Here is a 12503-nt window from a genome sequence, read left to right on the forward strand (position 1 = left end):
CATTTACATATACATCACCACTATCCATCTCTATAACTTATTTTTAATCATAAAATACACATAACATAAAATTTACCATCTGCCATTTTTAAGTGTACAGTTCAGAAATGTTAAGTAATTCACATTGTTGTGCAACCAATCTCCAGAATTCTTTTCATCTTGCAAAACTGAAACTCCACACCCATTTAAAAACTCCCCATTTTCTCTTCCTTCTAGAACCTGGCAACCACCATTCTACTTAGTTTCCATAAATTTGCTTATTGTAGGTAACTCATGAGAGTGGAATCATAAATTATTTGTCTTTGTGTGTCTGGCTAATTTCACTTCTCATAATGTCCTCAAGATTCGTCACTGTTGTAGCATGTCTCAGAATTTCCTCCCCTGTTGAGGTCTGTCTAGATGGGGCTTTTTCCGTAGACCTACATAGTTGGAAATGTCTCAGAGTAACTGTGTGCTTTCCTTTACTCACAGAACTACATGTTGGATCTGTGCGAAAGAACTACAAGACAGAGCTGCTATATAAACTATGAAAAACTTAACAGTCAAACTCTTTATCTTAGATATTGGCATATCCCAACGATCGGTTCTGTTTTAGGGTGTGATAAGCTTAGGAGTAAATATGATTTGAACTTAATGCATGTTTAGAGGGTGTTTAAATTCAGAACCAGGCAGATCCATCTTCCCTGACCCCAAATACGTAATAATCCTAAAGTAAATTGCTTAATGAAATTGGATCCCAAAGATTACAGGTGAGGAGTTTTTGAAGTGTTTCCATGTTCCACTGGAAATAAAGAAACTCAAAGAACTATGGACTGACTGACATGACAACTGTTGATTGAGCAAAAATTCTTGTTGAAAGGGCTATCTTGAAGATTATGACTCAAACATTGAGGAACTAAGGTGATGGGCAGTGGAAAGAATCAGAACACGTGAAAAATTTTTTTTAATTTTAATTTATTTTTCTTGGTGGGAGGAGGTAATCAGTTGATTGATTGATTTTTAATGGTTGTACTGGGGATTGAACCCTGGACCTCATGAATGTTAGGCACACACTCTACCACTGAGCTATACCCTGCCCCCAGAACATGTGAAATTCTTAAACAATTTATTGACTTAAATAATTTTGCCTCTGTTACACAATTAAAAAAAAAACTTTACACTTTTTGTAGAAAAAAAAAGAATTTCCTCCCTTCTTAAGATTGAATATTCCATTGTATGTATGGTCCACGTTTTGTTTATCCATTGATGGATACGTGGGTTGCTTCCACCTTTTGGCTATTGTAAATAATGCCGCTATAAACAGTAGTGGGCAAATTGAGTCCCTGCTTTCAGTTCTTTTGAGTGTATACCCAGAAGTGGATTGCTGGATCATATGGTAATTCTACTTTTAATTTTCTGAGGAACCACTGTACTGTTTTCCACAGTGGCTGCAGTATATTACATTCCCACCATTGACACACAAGGGTTCTTATTCTCCATATCCTCACCAACACTTACCTTCTATTTTTTTGATGATAACCATCCTAATGGGTGTGAATTAGTCCTTCATTGTGGTTTTGATTGGCTTTTCTCCAATGATTAATGATTAAATTATTTTAAATTTACAGGGAAGTTGAAAAGATAGTGTGGGTTCAAGTATGTTCTTCCAGCCGCCCCTAATGTCAACAACTTACAGAGCCACAGAAACCAGGAAATTAACATTGATATGATACATTAAACAACTAACTTTATTCACATCCCACCAGTTCCCCTAATTTCTTTTTTCCTATTTGGATTCAGTTCAGGATCCCACTTTGTATTTGGTTGTGTCACATCCCAGTCTGTGACACTTCTCCAGTCTTGTTTTTCATGACCTTAACATTTTGATAAGTATTGGTCAGTTATATTTAAGAATGTTTCTCACTGAATCTGTCTAATATTTTTATAATTCGATTAGAATTACGCATTTTTTGCCAGGAATACCATGGAAGTAATGTTTCTTTCTCAGTGCATCTTTGATGTCTCTGTCTTTTACTGGTGGTATTAATTTTGGTCACTTGGTTAACATGGTTTCTTTTGGGTTTCTCCACCATAAGGTTACTGTTTTCCCCTTGTAAGTGATACTTTTCTTGTTCGGAAATACTTTGAGATTATGTATATAGTGTCTATGTTTGCCCACTGATTTTACTTAGTATCCATCGGTGGATCTGTCTATAACAATTATTTCCATGGTGTTTGACCAGTGGTGATTTTGTATTCCTCTCATTCTTTCTACAATTATTAATTGGAATTATTTCGTAAGAAAGAATTATCCCTTCTCTTATATTTATTCTTAGATATGTTCTTGCTCTCTTCACTGAATGATGAGTAAGGGGTATTTATTCAAGTGTGATAGTCAGTTACAACCTTGATCTACATGGGACTGTCCAGAACCTAGAGATCTGGAGAGTTTTACAAGGGTGGATGATACTCGTGATGGGTCTTTAGTCTCATACCTATGAAGAGCATTTCACATTGAAAATCTGTCCAACAAATCTCTTGAAATCCAGTGGTCCATTACATCTCCACTTGAGATATGGAAAAATAATCACAAGGTGCACAAAGGACAAACTGCCTACTTTCAACAGATGTTCAAGGCCAACAGGAAAGTTAGAAAAGTAGGGAAACCCTGAATCGGGAAAAAGCCTGGATACAATTGATTTTTAAAAGTCAATTTGTCAGGGAGGAGGGTATAGCTCAGTGGTTGACTGTATACTTAGCAAGCATGAGGTTCTGGATTCAAACCCCAGTACCACCCCTAAAAAGTAAAATTAATTAATTAGCTAACCTAATTACCTCCCCCACCCCATGAAAGGTTGTGAAGTTGTAAAGGGGTCTTTGCCAAGTGCAGATCTGATCTTTGATCATTTCCTGTTTTTTGAAAATTTTAGTCTCACTGGCTCACTCTCTCCAACCTGCCCATGTCAAAACTGGTCATTTCAGTATCCGCATAGATGACAAGTCTAACAAACTGGTTGCTCATCCCTTGACTCCTCCCCTCCAATGATCTTATTTGCCACCTTGTCATGATCCTGTCTGAGGCCTTGTCGTTTCCAGGTGCCCCTCACCCAGTGATGTCCCCGTTCCCTACTTGCCCAGCTTAACGTTAATGCTCAGTCATTATTAATCCCTCCATTCTTGCTTTATCAATCCCCAAACTCGGCAAATGTTGCCTGTTACGCTCTGACACCCACGCAGCTGGACTTGGTTGAAAACACTGTCATTCTGATCAGTTTAAGTTCGTGTCCACCAACCAACATGGTTTCTTCACGTGTTCAGCAGATGTAATACAGAGTCTAGTTGCTCTTCCCTTCTTCCAGAAGATGATTTCATGCTTATTTCATACATCATTTATTTGAGCATTCAGTATATTCTCCCTGCCGTCAGCAAGGAAACCATCCCTACGATGTGAAAGGGATAGTCTTAGTCTACTCCTGTTTTCTAGGCCTAAGGATTAGTAGTGCTCATTTTCATTCTCAAAAGTGTTCATGTTTGGATGCTTAGATGATAATCACCCTACTCATACCAGATAACCAGATGTTTAGGGCAGGACTTAACGCTTGGGCCTTTTTCTCTTTTCTATCTGACTGTTCACTTAATGTGATTTTTTAAAATCATAAGGCATTAAATAACACCTATATCCCTAAAAATTTCAAACTCAAATCTCTAATCCAGACCTCTACCCTGATATCCAGAACCCACGTATTCCAACCATTTGCACAGCCTTGCATGTTGGTTAAATAGGCATCTTAAAATCACTGTGGCCAACGCAAGGCTCCTAATCTTCCCCCATCAACCTGTTTCTCTTGGTCTTTCCCCATGACGGTCACAATTCCACCTGCCCAATTACTTAGGCCCAAAACATCAAAGTCTATTTTGGGGTGGGGGAGGTAATTAGGTTTATTTATTTATTTATGTTTAGAGGAGATGCTGGGGATTGAACCCAGAGCCTCATGCTTGCTAAGCATTCACTCTACCACTTGAGTTATACCCTCCCAATAAAGTCATTTTTTGACTCTTCTCTTTCAATTACACCTCTCATGCACTGCTAAAAAAACCCTATCAGCTGCACCCTAAAATATATTGGGATTTTGACCACTTCACCCCATCTCCAGTGATATTACCCCAGCCACCACCGTTATTTTGTACATGAATTATTGCAATGGCCTCCTAACTGACCCTCCTGCTTCTGAACTTGATCTTCAGTCATATTAAGGGCTAGGCAACTGGATAGTATCTCAAATAAATAGATCATCAATAGAGGCAGGTTATAGTTGATTAGAGAACAAAGCCTCCCATTTTATATAATCTGCTTAAATATATATTGGGGGACATTAGTGTCTCAAATAATGGAAAACATGGGCTTCTGTACTGTGTCCAGCAGTAATATTCATGTTTACCAATCAGCTGTTCAGCCTAAACATGTGGTCCCCTAGCAGACCTCTAAGATCAGAGAGGAATACAGGGAGCATGCCGTCTACCATATGACTTTTGCTCCTGGTGACAGGTTGATACACATCCCTCCCCTTCAGGATTAAAAGCAGAATTCCCTAATTCGATCTATCACAAAGCCTGCAACCCTCACACTGGGAGAGAAACAAAAATGAGCAAAATGCACCAAACCGGAAATTGAACTTATGTAAATTACACTCAACTATGAAAATGTGTCTGAACTATTTTTAAAAACTTGAAGTCTAGTCAGTTTACAATGTTATGTCAATTTCTAGTGTACAGTATAATGTTTCAATCATACATATACACACATATATTCCTTTCCATATTCTTTTTCATTATAGTTTGCTACAAGATATTCAATATTTTCAATTAAATATCTAGTTCCCTGTGCTATGTAGTGGGAACTTGTTTGTCTATTTTATATATAGTAGTTAATATCTGCAAATCTCAAACTCCCAATTTACCCCTTCCCACCCCGCTCCCCACTGGTAATCATAAGTTTGTTTTCTATGTCTCTGAGTCTGTTTTGTAATAAGTTCATTTGTGTCTTTTTTTAGATTCCACATATGCATGATATCATATGGTATTTTTCTTTCTCTTTCCCTGTCTGACATCACTTAGTATGACAAACACCAGGTCCATCCATGTTGCTGCAAATGGCATTGTTTCATTCTTCTTTATGGCTGAGTAGTATTCCATTGTATAGTTATACCACAACTTCTTTATCCAGCCATCTGAACCATTTTTTAAACTTACAAAGAACAAAATTAGAATACAAGAGAAGAGAGTCAGCAAATGAAAGGAAATGCAGAAAAACATCTGGAACAGAAAAACATGGCTGGGTGCAAAGACCCTCACATACACAGGGCCGTAATTGCATTCTACAGAGGACACTGCCACCATCATCTCCCTTCTAGGTGATTTGTCACCCTCAGTGATCCCAGTCCCTGGTATTCACATTCTGGTATAATCCCCTCCCACAATGCAGTGGGGTCACCTCCGTGATCAACAGGATGTGGCAGAAGTGGTGGCATGTCACTTCCGAGGCAAGGTTGTAAAGGACCCTGGTTTCTACCTCTCTCTCTTGAATTGCTTGCCCTGAGGGAAACCAGTTGCTGTGTTGAGAGGCCTACATGGCCAGGAACTGGGACCTCTGCTAAGAGCCTTGTGAGCTGCCATCCTGGAAGTGGAGTCTGCCCTGGCCAAGCTTTCAGATGGTTGCAGCCTGGCTGAGAGTGTAACCTCAAGAGAGAATCGGAGCTGAAACCATCCAGATAAGCTGCTCTTGACTTTCCGAAATGGTGTGAGATAATAGTTATTTGTTGTTTTAAGCCACTAAATCATGGGCAATTTGTAATGCATCCATAGGCTACTAATGAACTACCTGAATAATTTGTGACTCTAACAATTTCCTAAAAGAACTGAGCTGGAAAGAGACAACTGGTTTCACTACATGTGCAGAAGCAGTTTGCTGGACACTCTCTGAAGTTCTGGACATCAGTATAGCAAGACTAACATCTCATAGAAGACTAACACAATGGCTTAGAAAAAACCTCAGAACAGTATCACTTCCTTTGGGACCTCTTTTTCTTTTTGTCACTTCCCTCATTTATAGCAATGAGTTCCCCTTCAGCAAGTTCCTCTGGTTGCAAATCTAGAGCCTCTTGAATGGTGGCAGTGTTGGTTGGCATCCTCCACCCCTCACGCCCCACCCCCAGCTATTTCCATTTATGTTCAATTAGAATTTCACTTCTAGCATTATTACTTTTTTTTTGCTGCAATTTCATCTTTGCTGGTCAATTTCCCATTAATTTTCCTCTTCCTTTTTTTTTTATGTAAAATGTAATGTGGCTTTGTGTGATAGTCTGACTGCACGTTTGATGTTTGACTGAGAACAGCTTTCAAGCTCCACCAGTCTTCCTTCCCCTTCTGGTTGGCGTCTGGGCAAACGGCTATGAAAACCCAGGTGCTCCCTCCTCTGGCTCTGGAGGGAACTTCAAACCACACAAGCATCTGCATGTGCATTGGAGTCCATACTTCAGTCCCATGCCTTAACTGTAATAAAACCTCTATGGCAGTCTCTCCCCTGTTCTTTCAAGCCATTTGTGGACCTGCTTGGGAGCATCCTTGTTCACTCCAGACAGCCTCACTCTGTGAGTAATAAACCTCTTTATACCCTCTTTGTGCATGTGGCAGGTCATCAGTTTTGACATCCAAAACAAATTTTACATGTGGAATCCATTTCATATCTTTGGGTTTATGTCAAAGATAAACACTGCTGGACAAAGGTTAAAGCAATGAAAACAGATTTTATTCAGTAACTACTGACAGTAAGGGTAAGAGCTGCCCTCCACCCGGATTCATGCAGAGGTGTCTAGCCTCTTTAAAAGGAGAGTGAGGGCGAGGCAAGCAGGGGCTTGAGTCAGAGAAGTGATAAATTAGAGAGTTGGTCAGTGTAAATGCAGTTAGGCCGGCTGTGTGTGCTATCGGTCTGCAATTATTGAAGTTAGCTTTCTATCCCACAGAAATTGGAAGACAGAGTCTCTGTTCCTTCTGATGACTAATTCTAAAGGCTTTCATGTCCTTGAGAGAGACACTTTTGAGTTGTGGGAGATTCGTGTACTTCTTGAAGGAACAGAAGAAGGATTCATAATTGTAAGTCCATTTTAGTAAATGCTCTATGAAAGGGAGGTCACGGGCCTATTATTAGGTGTAAGCTGGAAGTAACAGTAAATTCTGACATCATTTTAATGGGGTGCGTGTGTGTCTGCGCACGGGAAGGCATGGTAGAAGGATGGGTGTCAGGGGATTCATCCCAGGGATGTGGCCTTATGCTAGAGTTTGGTTGTCTCTCTGCAGAGGTCTGGATGGAGTCACTGCATCCCAGGAGTTTTGCAGTTCTTAGTAACCACAACAGTTCATCACTGGGAGGCAAACAGCCCAGACAACTATGACTGATTGCTGTTTCTGCCCGAATTGAGTAACAGATTTGCTGTGACCAATCCTCAACAGACTTTGAAAGAAATTATATGATTGGCCATTGATCACGATATCATGTATTATTCCTGCTGTGATTTGTAGACTGGAGAGCTAGCAGCCAAGTTTGTAGTACTTTAGGGGATTCCTCACAGTTAATATAAAGTGGGAATTGAAATTTGATTTGTATTGTTGGGGGAGTAGTGTTACGTAACTAAACCATGTTGGAAGAAATTCATGCACATCTGAGCCCTGCGAAAGATTGCTTGTACAGTGCTGCCACATTTTATGAGAATGTAAATTGTGCAAATTTAAAATGATATGAATAAATATTTGAAAGTTGTATGTTCTGCACAGTTTAAAATAATGCAATTCTCTTAATATTTAAAATAATTGTGGGGAGTCACAGCATTTCAAAACTCTCTTGAACAGCAAATTGAGGCAGTATTTGTTATTACTATACAGGTTCACCTTTAATACACAAGATTTAATTCTATCACGTGTCAGTCTCCTATAAAAGTTGTGTATGTGCTTTGAAAGTTTTCTAAATGATCTGCTGACTTGTGCTGCTATTTTAAAGTGATGTTAAAATTCAAAAAAAAGTTTTTTTTAACCAACTAACCATAATATTCATTTAGGACTGGTGTTAAAGCTTGTGCTGTGAAACATGCCTGAACATTGACAAATCTGGATGGGAATTTTGTTTTCTGATAAAATTGGATTTTGACACACTGTGCAGTTGGATTGGTAGAGAACAGTCTGGAATGCTCAGAAAGTATGAAATAGAATTAAAACAAAATTTCTCTATCTTCTTTGGAGATTTATGCTCTTTTTTAGAATGTACTTCCTACATTTATTCCAGTGGGAAAATTAGTACTTGATTTTTTAGTGAATCAAGTGAATCTTGCCATGTCTACACTTATACTTTCCTCATATCACTACTGTATTTTATAATATGTGGGTTTTGTTGAATCCTGGTTTGAAAAAACAGCTTCAAAGACTTAACAAAACCTCTGTAACGGACACTCCTGGGATGATCAGAGAAATCTGAATATGGACTTGGTATTAGATGCTTTGTATGGAATTACTGTTAATTTTATAGGTGTGATAAGTGTATTGTGATTATGTAAGAGTATGTCCTTCCTCTTAGAAGATGCATGCTGACACACTTAGGAGTGAAGTTTCAACACGAAGACACGCCTAGATAAAGCAAATAGGGCAAAATATTAACAGCTATTAACTCTAGATGAGGTATGTTTGCTGACCGAATTCTTTCAAATTTTCTGTTTGTTTGAAATGTTCGATAAGGAAGAGCTGGAAATACATTGACCACGAAAATGTTTATATTGTTTACCAAGTACTTAAGGCTTGAAAATCCCATTTTTGTAAAACGTCAGAAGGTTGTGCACTGCTACCTAAGGGGGAGGAGGCTGTGTGTGACAGTCTTTACTTTGTGTGTATTTTTATTCATCTACAATTTTTGTGTATTACAAATAATCATCGCATTTTCTCCTGACTACTGTTGCCAACATCGCCAGCACTAAGCTGCTGTGCCTTCTTGGGAGAAGCCCTGATATCGCGTGGTTTGTTTTATTTTAAATGTTTGCACCGCGGTCTCTCCTCCGGGCTTTCGCGGCGTCAGGTTCTGGGCTAGCTTCACACGAGTGGGTTCGGGTCCCGCCGCCAACTCCGGGGCGGGGCGGAAGCGCAGGGGCAGGGCGGGGCTCCCGCCGCGGAGCCCGACGGGAAGCGTCTTACGCGTCGGCGGCGCGCGCCGGCGGGCGGGAGCACCGGACAGGCCCTCTGGCGCATGCGTCACCCCGCGCGCAGCCTCAGTCTGGTCGCGCAGAGACTGGAGCGCGGTTGGGGCGTGGCCCGAGCGAAGAGCTGGCTGAGCCGGCGGAAAGGCGGGGTACAAGCCTCGGATCCTCGCCCGCTAGAGTAGTCGCTGTGGGTCTTTGGGGCATGGCCATAGCTCGGGCACCGGCGCCTGCGAATCCTAAGAAAGGCCGCAGTAGTGTTGTCGACCCCTGTTTCGAGGCCGCCGCGCGCTCGGTGAGGACTACAGGGAGTTCTCGCCCTTCCGCTCTAATAGATAGAAAACAGAGACCCAGAGAGGCCAGCGAGTGCCTCAAGACCACACAGCCCGCGGGAGGCGGCTCAAGGGGGCACATCCACCTCTCCCTCCTCCTTAAGAAACTATTCTGCCCGAATCTGGCATTGCATCCTTTCCAGCACTGGCCATCGCTGTCAAGTATAACGTGGACTCTCTATCATGGGGCACTTGTATTTGTGGGATTCTTGGTGTCTCTTCAGGGCTCTGGGATCACAGTTCATAATGGTTCTTTCTGGGCCTAATCTGAACTGTCCAGTTAGTGTGTTTTCAGTGGTCCCAACTTGAGTTTATTGAAGAACCCACCGGAGATTTTTGGGGCACAGGAAGTTCCAGGTTTGGGGGCCCTCATGTAGGTTCCAACTAAAATGATTTTGTCCCCTAGGTTCAGGTTTACCTCACAAAACCCATCTTGTGAGGTAAAGAGGAGTCCCACGTGGAAGATGGCACTTCTGAATGGAGACCTCCCGCCAGGGCTGCAGAGCAGAGGAGGATCAAGGCCAAGAAAGAGGAAACCCTAGATTTGCACGGCTGGTAGCACTATGGGATCCTTGCGCTCCGCAGGCCACCCTGCAGACTGAGACAGCCTGAGGTTTGAGCCAAGTTTCAGGAGAGGTGAGCTAAGCTAAGGCAAGGAGCAGGTCTGCCCAAGAAATTACACTTGAGGGTTTGAGGGAGCATAGTCTGGGGGAGGGGGCGGGGGATGCCAACTACCACTAAGAGCATTTAATTTCAGACATTCCTAACAGCCTATTTCAGATTCTCCACGCTTCAGTTCCTGAGAGGCTCTCACTTTTGTCCTTTATTACGCGTGGCATTGAGAGATGGGGGTGCTTCCTTCATCCTGGCTTCTCAGGCACAGAAAGTAGTGAAGGAAAGAGCTTCATGGATCACCTGTTTTTGCCTAGCATGAAAGATGAAAACCACTGAGCCCAAGAGGTTGACTGGCTCATTCTCAGCAGCCTAGTCAACAGTCAGATTTTCAGACATAGTTAAGTCAAACCCAGTTACTATCAAAAGACTGAGAAATTATTGCCAATGTAATTAAGGACCAAAAGATGCTCACCTACTGGGGTACATTTCATCTAGCTAGTGTGTGGAGCTTGTAGGCAGGAGAGTTCAGGAAATGCAGGGCAGATCAGATCTCTTGTGATCCATTCTTTCTTTCTTCTCCAGCCCCACCTTTGTGATTCTCTACATGTTTCCTAGATCCACAGAAAATGAACGTATCTCAGGTGAGTTATTTTTTTGCCCCTACTTTGTTTACAATGTCCTATATGAGACTTTCAAGGTCAGTGGGTTAGAAGGGAAATACAGAAATAGATGAAAATCAACTTCAGAGATAATATTCAGGAGCATATGTCAGTATGCAGAAATACGCAGGACCTATTCTATTTCTATGCTATTCTGTGCTATTGTTGGCCAAATTTGTTTGATTTTTCTGATGGTTACAGCAAAAATGCAGCTGTTGTCTGTTACATGATTTGCATTGACCCTAAAAAAATTATCATGCTAATTCTTATGAGGCATTAAGAATTCTAAAAAAAATGTTCCTTTCCTAGTCTTCCTGTAGGTATCACAGTAAATAATCTTTAAGTGAGTACTGGATCTCGGTGCAGCCTGCTGCCTGTAATTGCTTCTCAGGGGAAGCTGGACACTTTGTGCCAAAGGAGAACTCAGTCAATGCAGGTCTCTAGGTCCTCCAACACCGGGGCCTCATAGCCCTCTTTCTGCTTGATCCAGGCATGGAACCAGGGATATCTGCAAGAAAGAATGGATTATATCACCTTCAAATAATCTCTTGTAATATTATGTGTAGACTGTGCAGCGGATAGGTTAAAGTTGTATTTTTTGACAAAGGCTTCCCCATTGTCCTTTCACGTTCAAACTGCTTCACTTGTTGGATCTGTCTGGGAAGGGATAGCAGTGGCCTTATTAAGACAAATGTTGTGATTCTATATTATTTGCCTCAATTGAGCCTTCTGTCCAGTTGGCACTCATGTTCAGTCCCTCCTGGAAAGTCTTGATTGGTTTCTGATCTATTCCTTCCTCTGTGATTCTTTTCTGTTTTCTCCATGGAGCCTTCTTCCTCTTTTTGCCTGTTATTACTGTTTCTCCCAAGGTGTCCATTTTTGGTCCCCTGTTGTCCTCACTTTCCTCAGGTCTTGCTGATTGATCCCCTCTCCTCTCTGGGGATGCACCATTAGCTGGGAAGCTTTTCCGGCTCTCCAGCCCAGACCTCTCCCCGACCTTAGACCCAATTGGCCAACTCCCTGCTCTACATCTCTGTATAGCTCTTCTAAAGGCCCTTCAAACCCTACAGATCCAAAAAGAAAGCTGTTACTAATAACCCCCCACCCCTTCTCATTTATTTCCCAACATATGTTATTACCAGCCAGCCCGTCATCCAGGTGACAAACAGCATTTATTTCTAAGTGCTGTCCTTTACCTGCACATCTAGTCAGTGATCAAATCTTATTTCTTTCAAGTTGTTAACATTTCTTTCTTTTTTTTGAAGTTGAAGTAAAGTGCACACAAATCCTCGGGGAACAACTTGATGAATTTTTCATATGCTCTGCAGCTGGATAACTAGCACCCAGATCAAGATAAGGGGCATTTTCTGTACCACAGAAGGCTTCCTTGTTTTGTTTCAAAGACTATACTTGCCCACTCACTCAAGGGTAATCATTATTTTGACTTTTATTATTATATATTAGTTTTGTCTCATTTTAAACTTCATACAAATAGAATCATGCAGTATATTCTGCTCTGTCTGACTTCTTTTACTCAACATTCTGTGTTCGAAGTCATCCATGTGTAGCAGTGGTTTGGTTTTCTCCCCCCATGGTATGACTGTCTGTTCTGCTCTGGGTGGATATTTAGGTTGTTTCTTATTCTGGCTCTTGTCACTGTGCACTTGATTCCGAGGGCTATAAACCTA

General features: G+C 41.4%; 1 non-coding gene across 1 annotated transcript; it reads left to right on the plus strand.

Moving 5' to 3' along the window:
• Positions 1 to 383: 383 nt before the first annotated feature.
• On the plus strand, positions 384 to 512 carry LOC116277874 (small nucleolar RNA SNORA18). The gene has a single exon (XR_004187313.1). It is a non-coding gene; the product is annotated as a small nucleolar RNA SNORA18 (small nucleolar RNA).
• Positions 513 to 12503: the final 11991 nt, after the last annotated feature.

The sequence above is a fragment of the Vicugna pacos genome, chromosome 11 (genome assembly GCF_048564905.1).
Source record: "Vicugna pacos chromosome 11, VicPac4, whole genome shotgun sequence".
Taxonomy (NCBI): Eukaryota; Metazoa; Chordata; class Mammalia; order Artiodactyla; family Camelidae; genus Vicugna; species Vicugna pacos.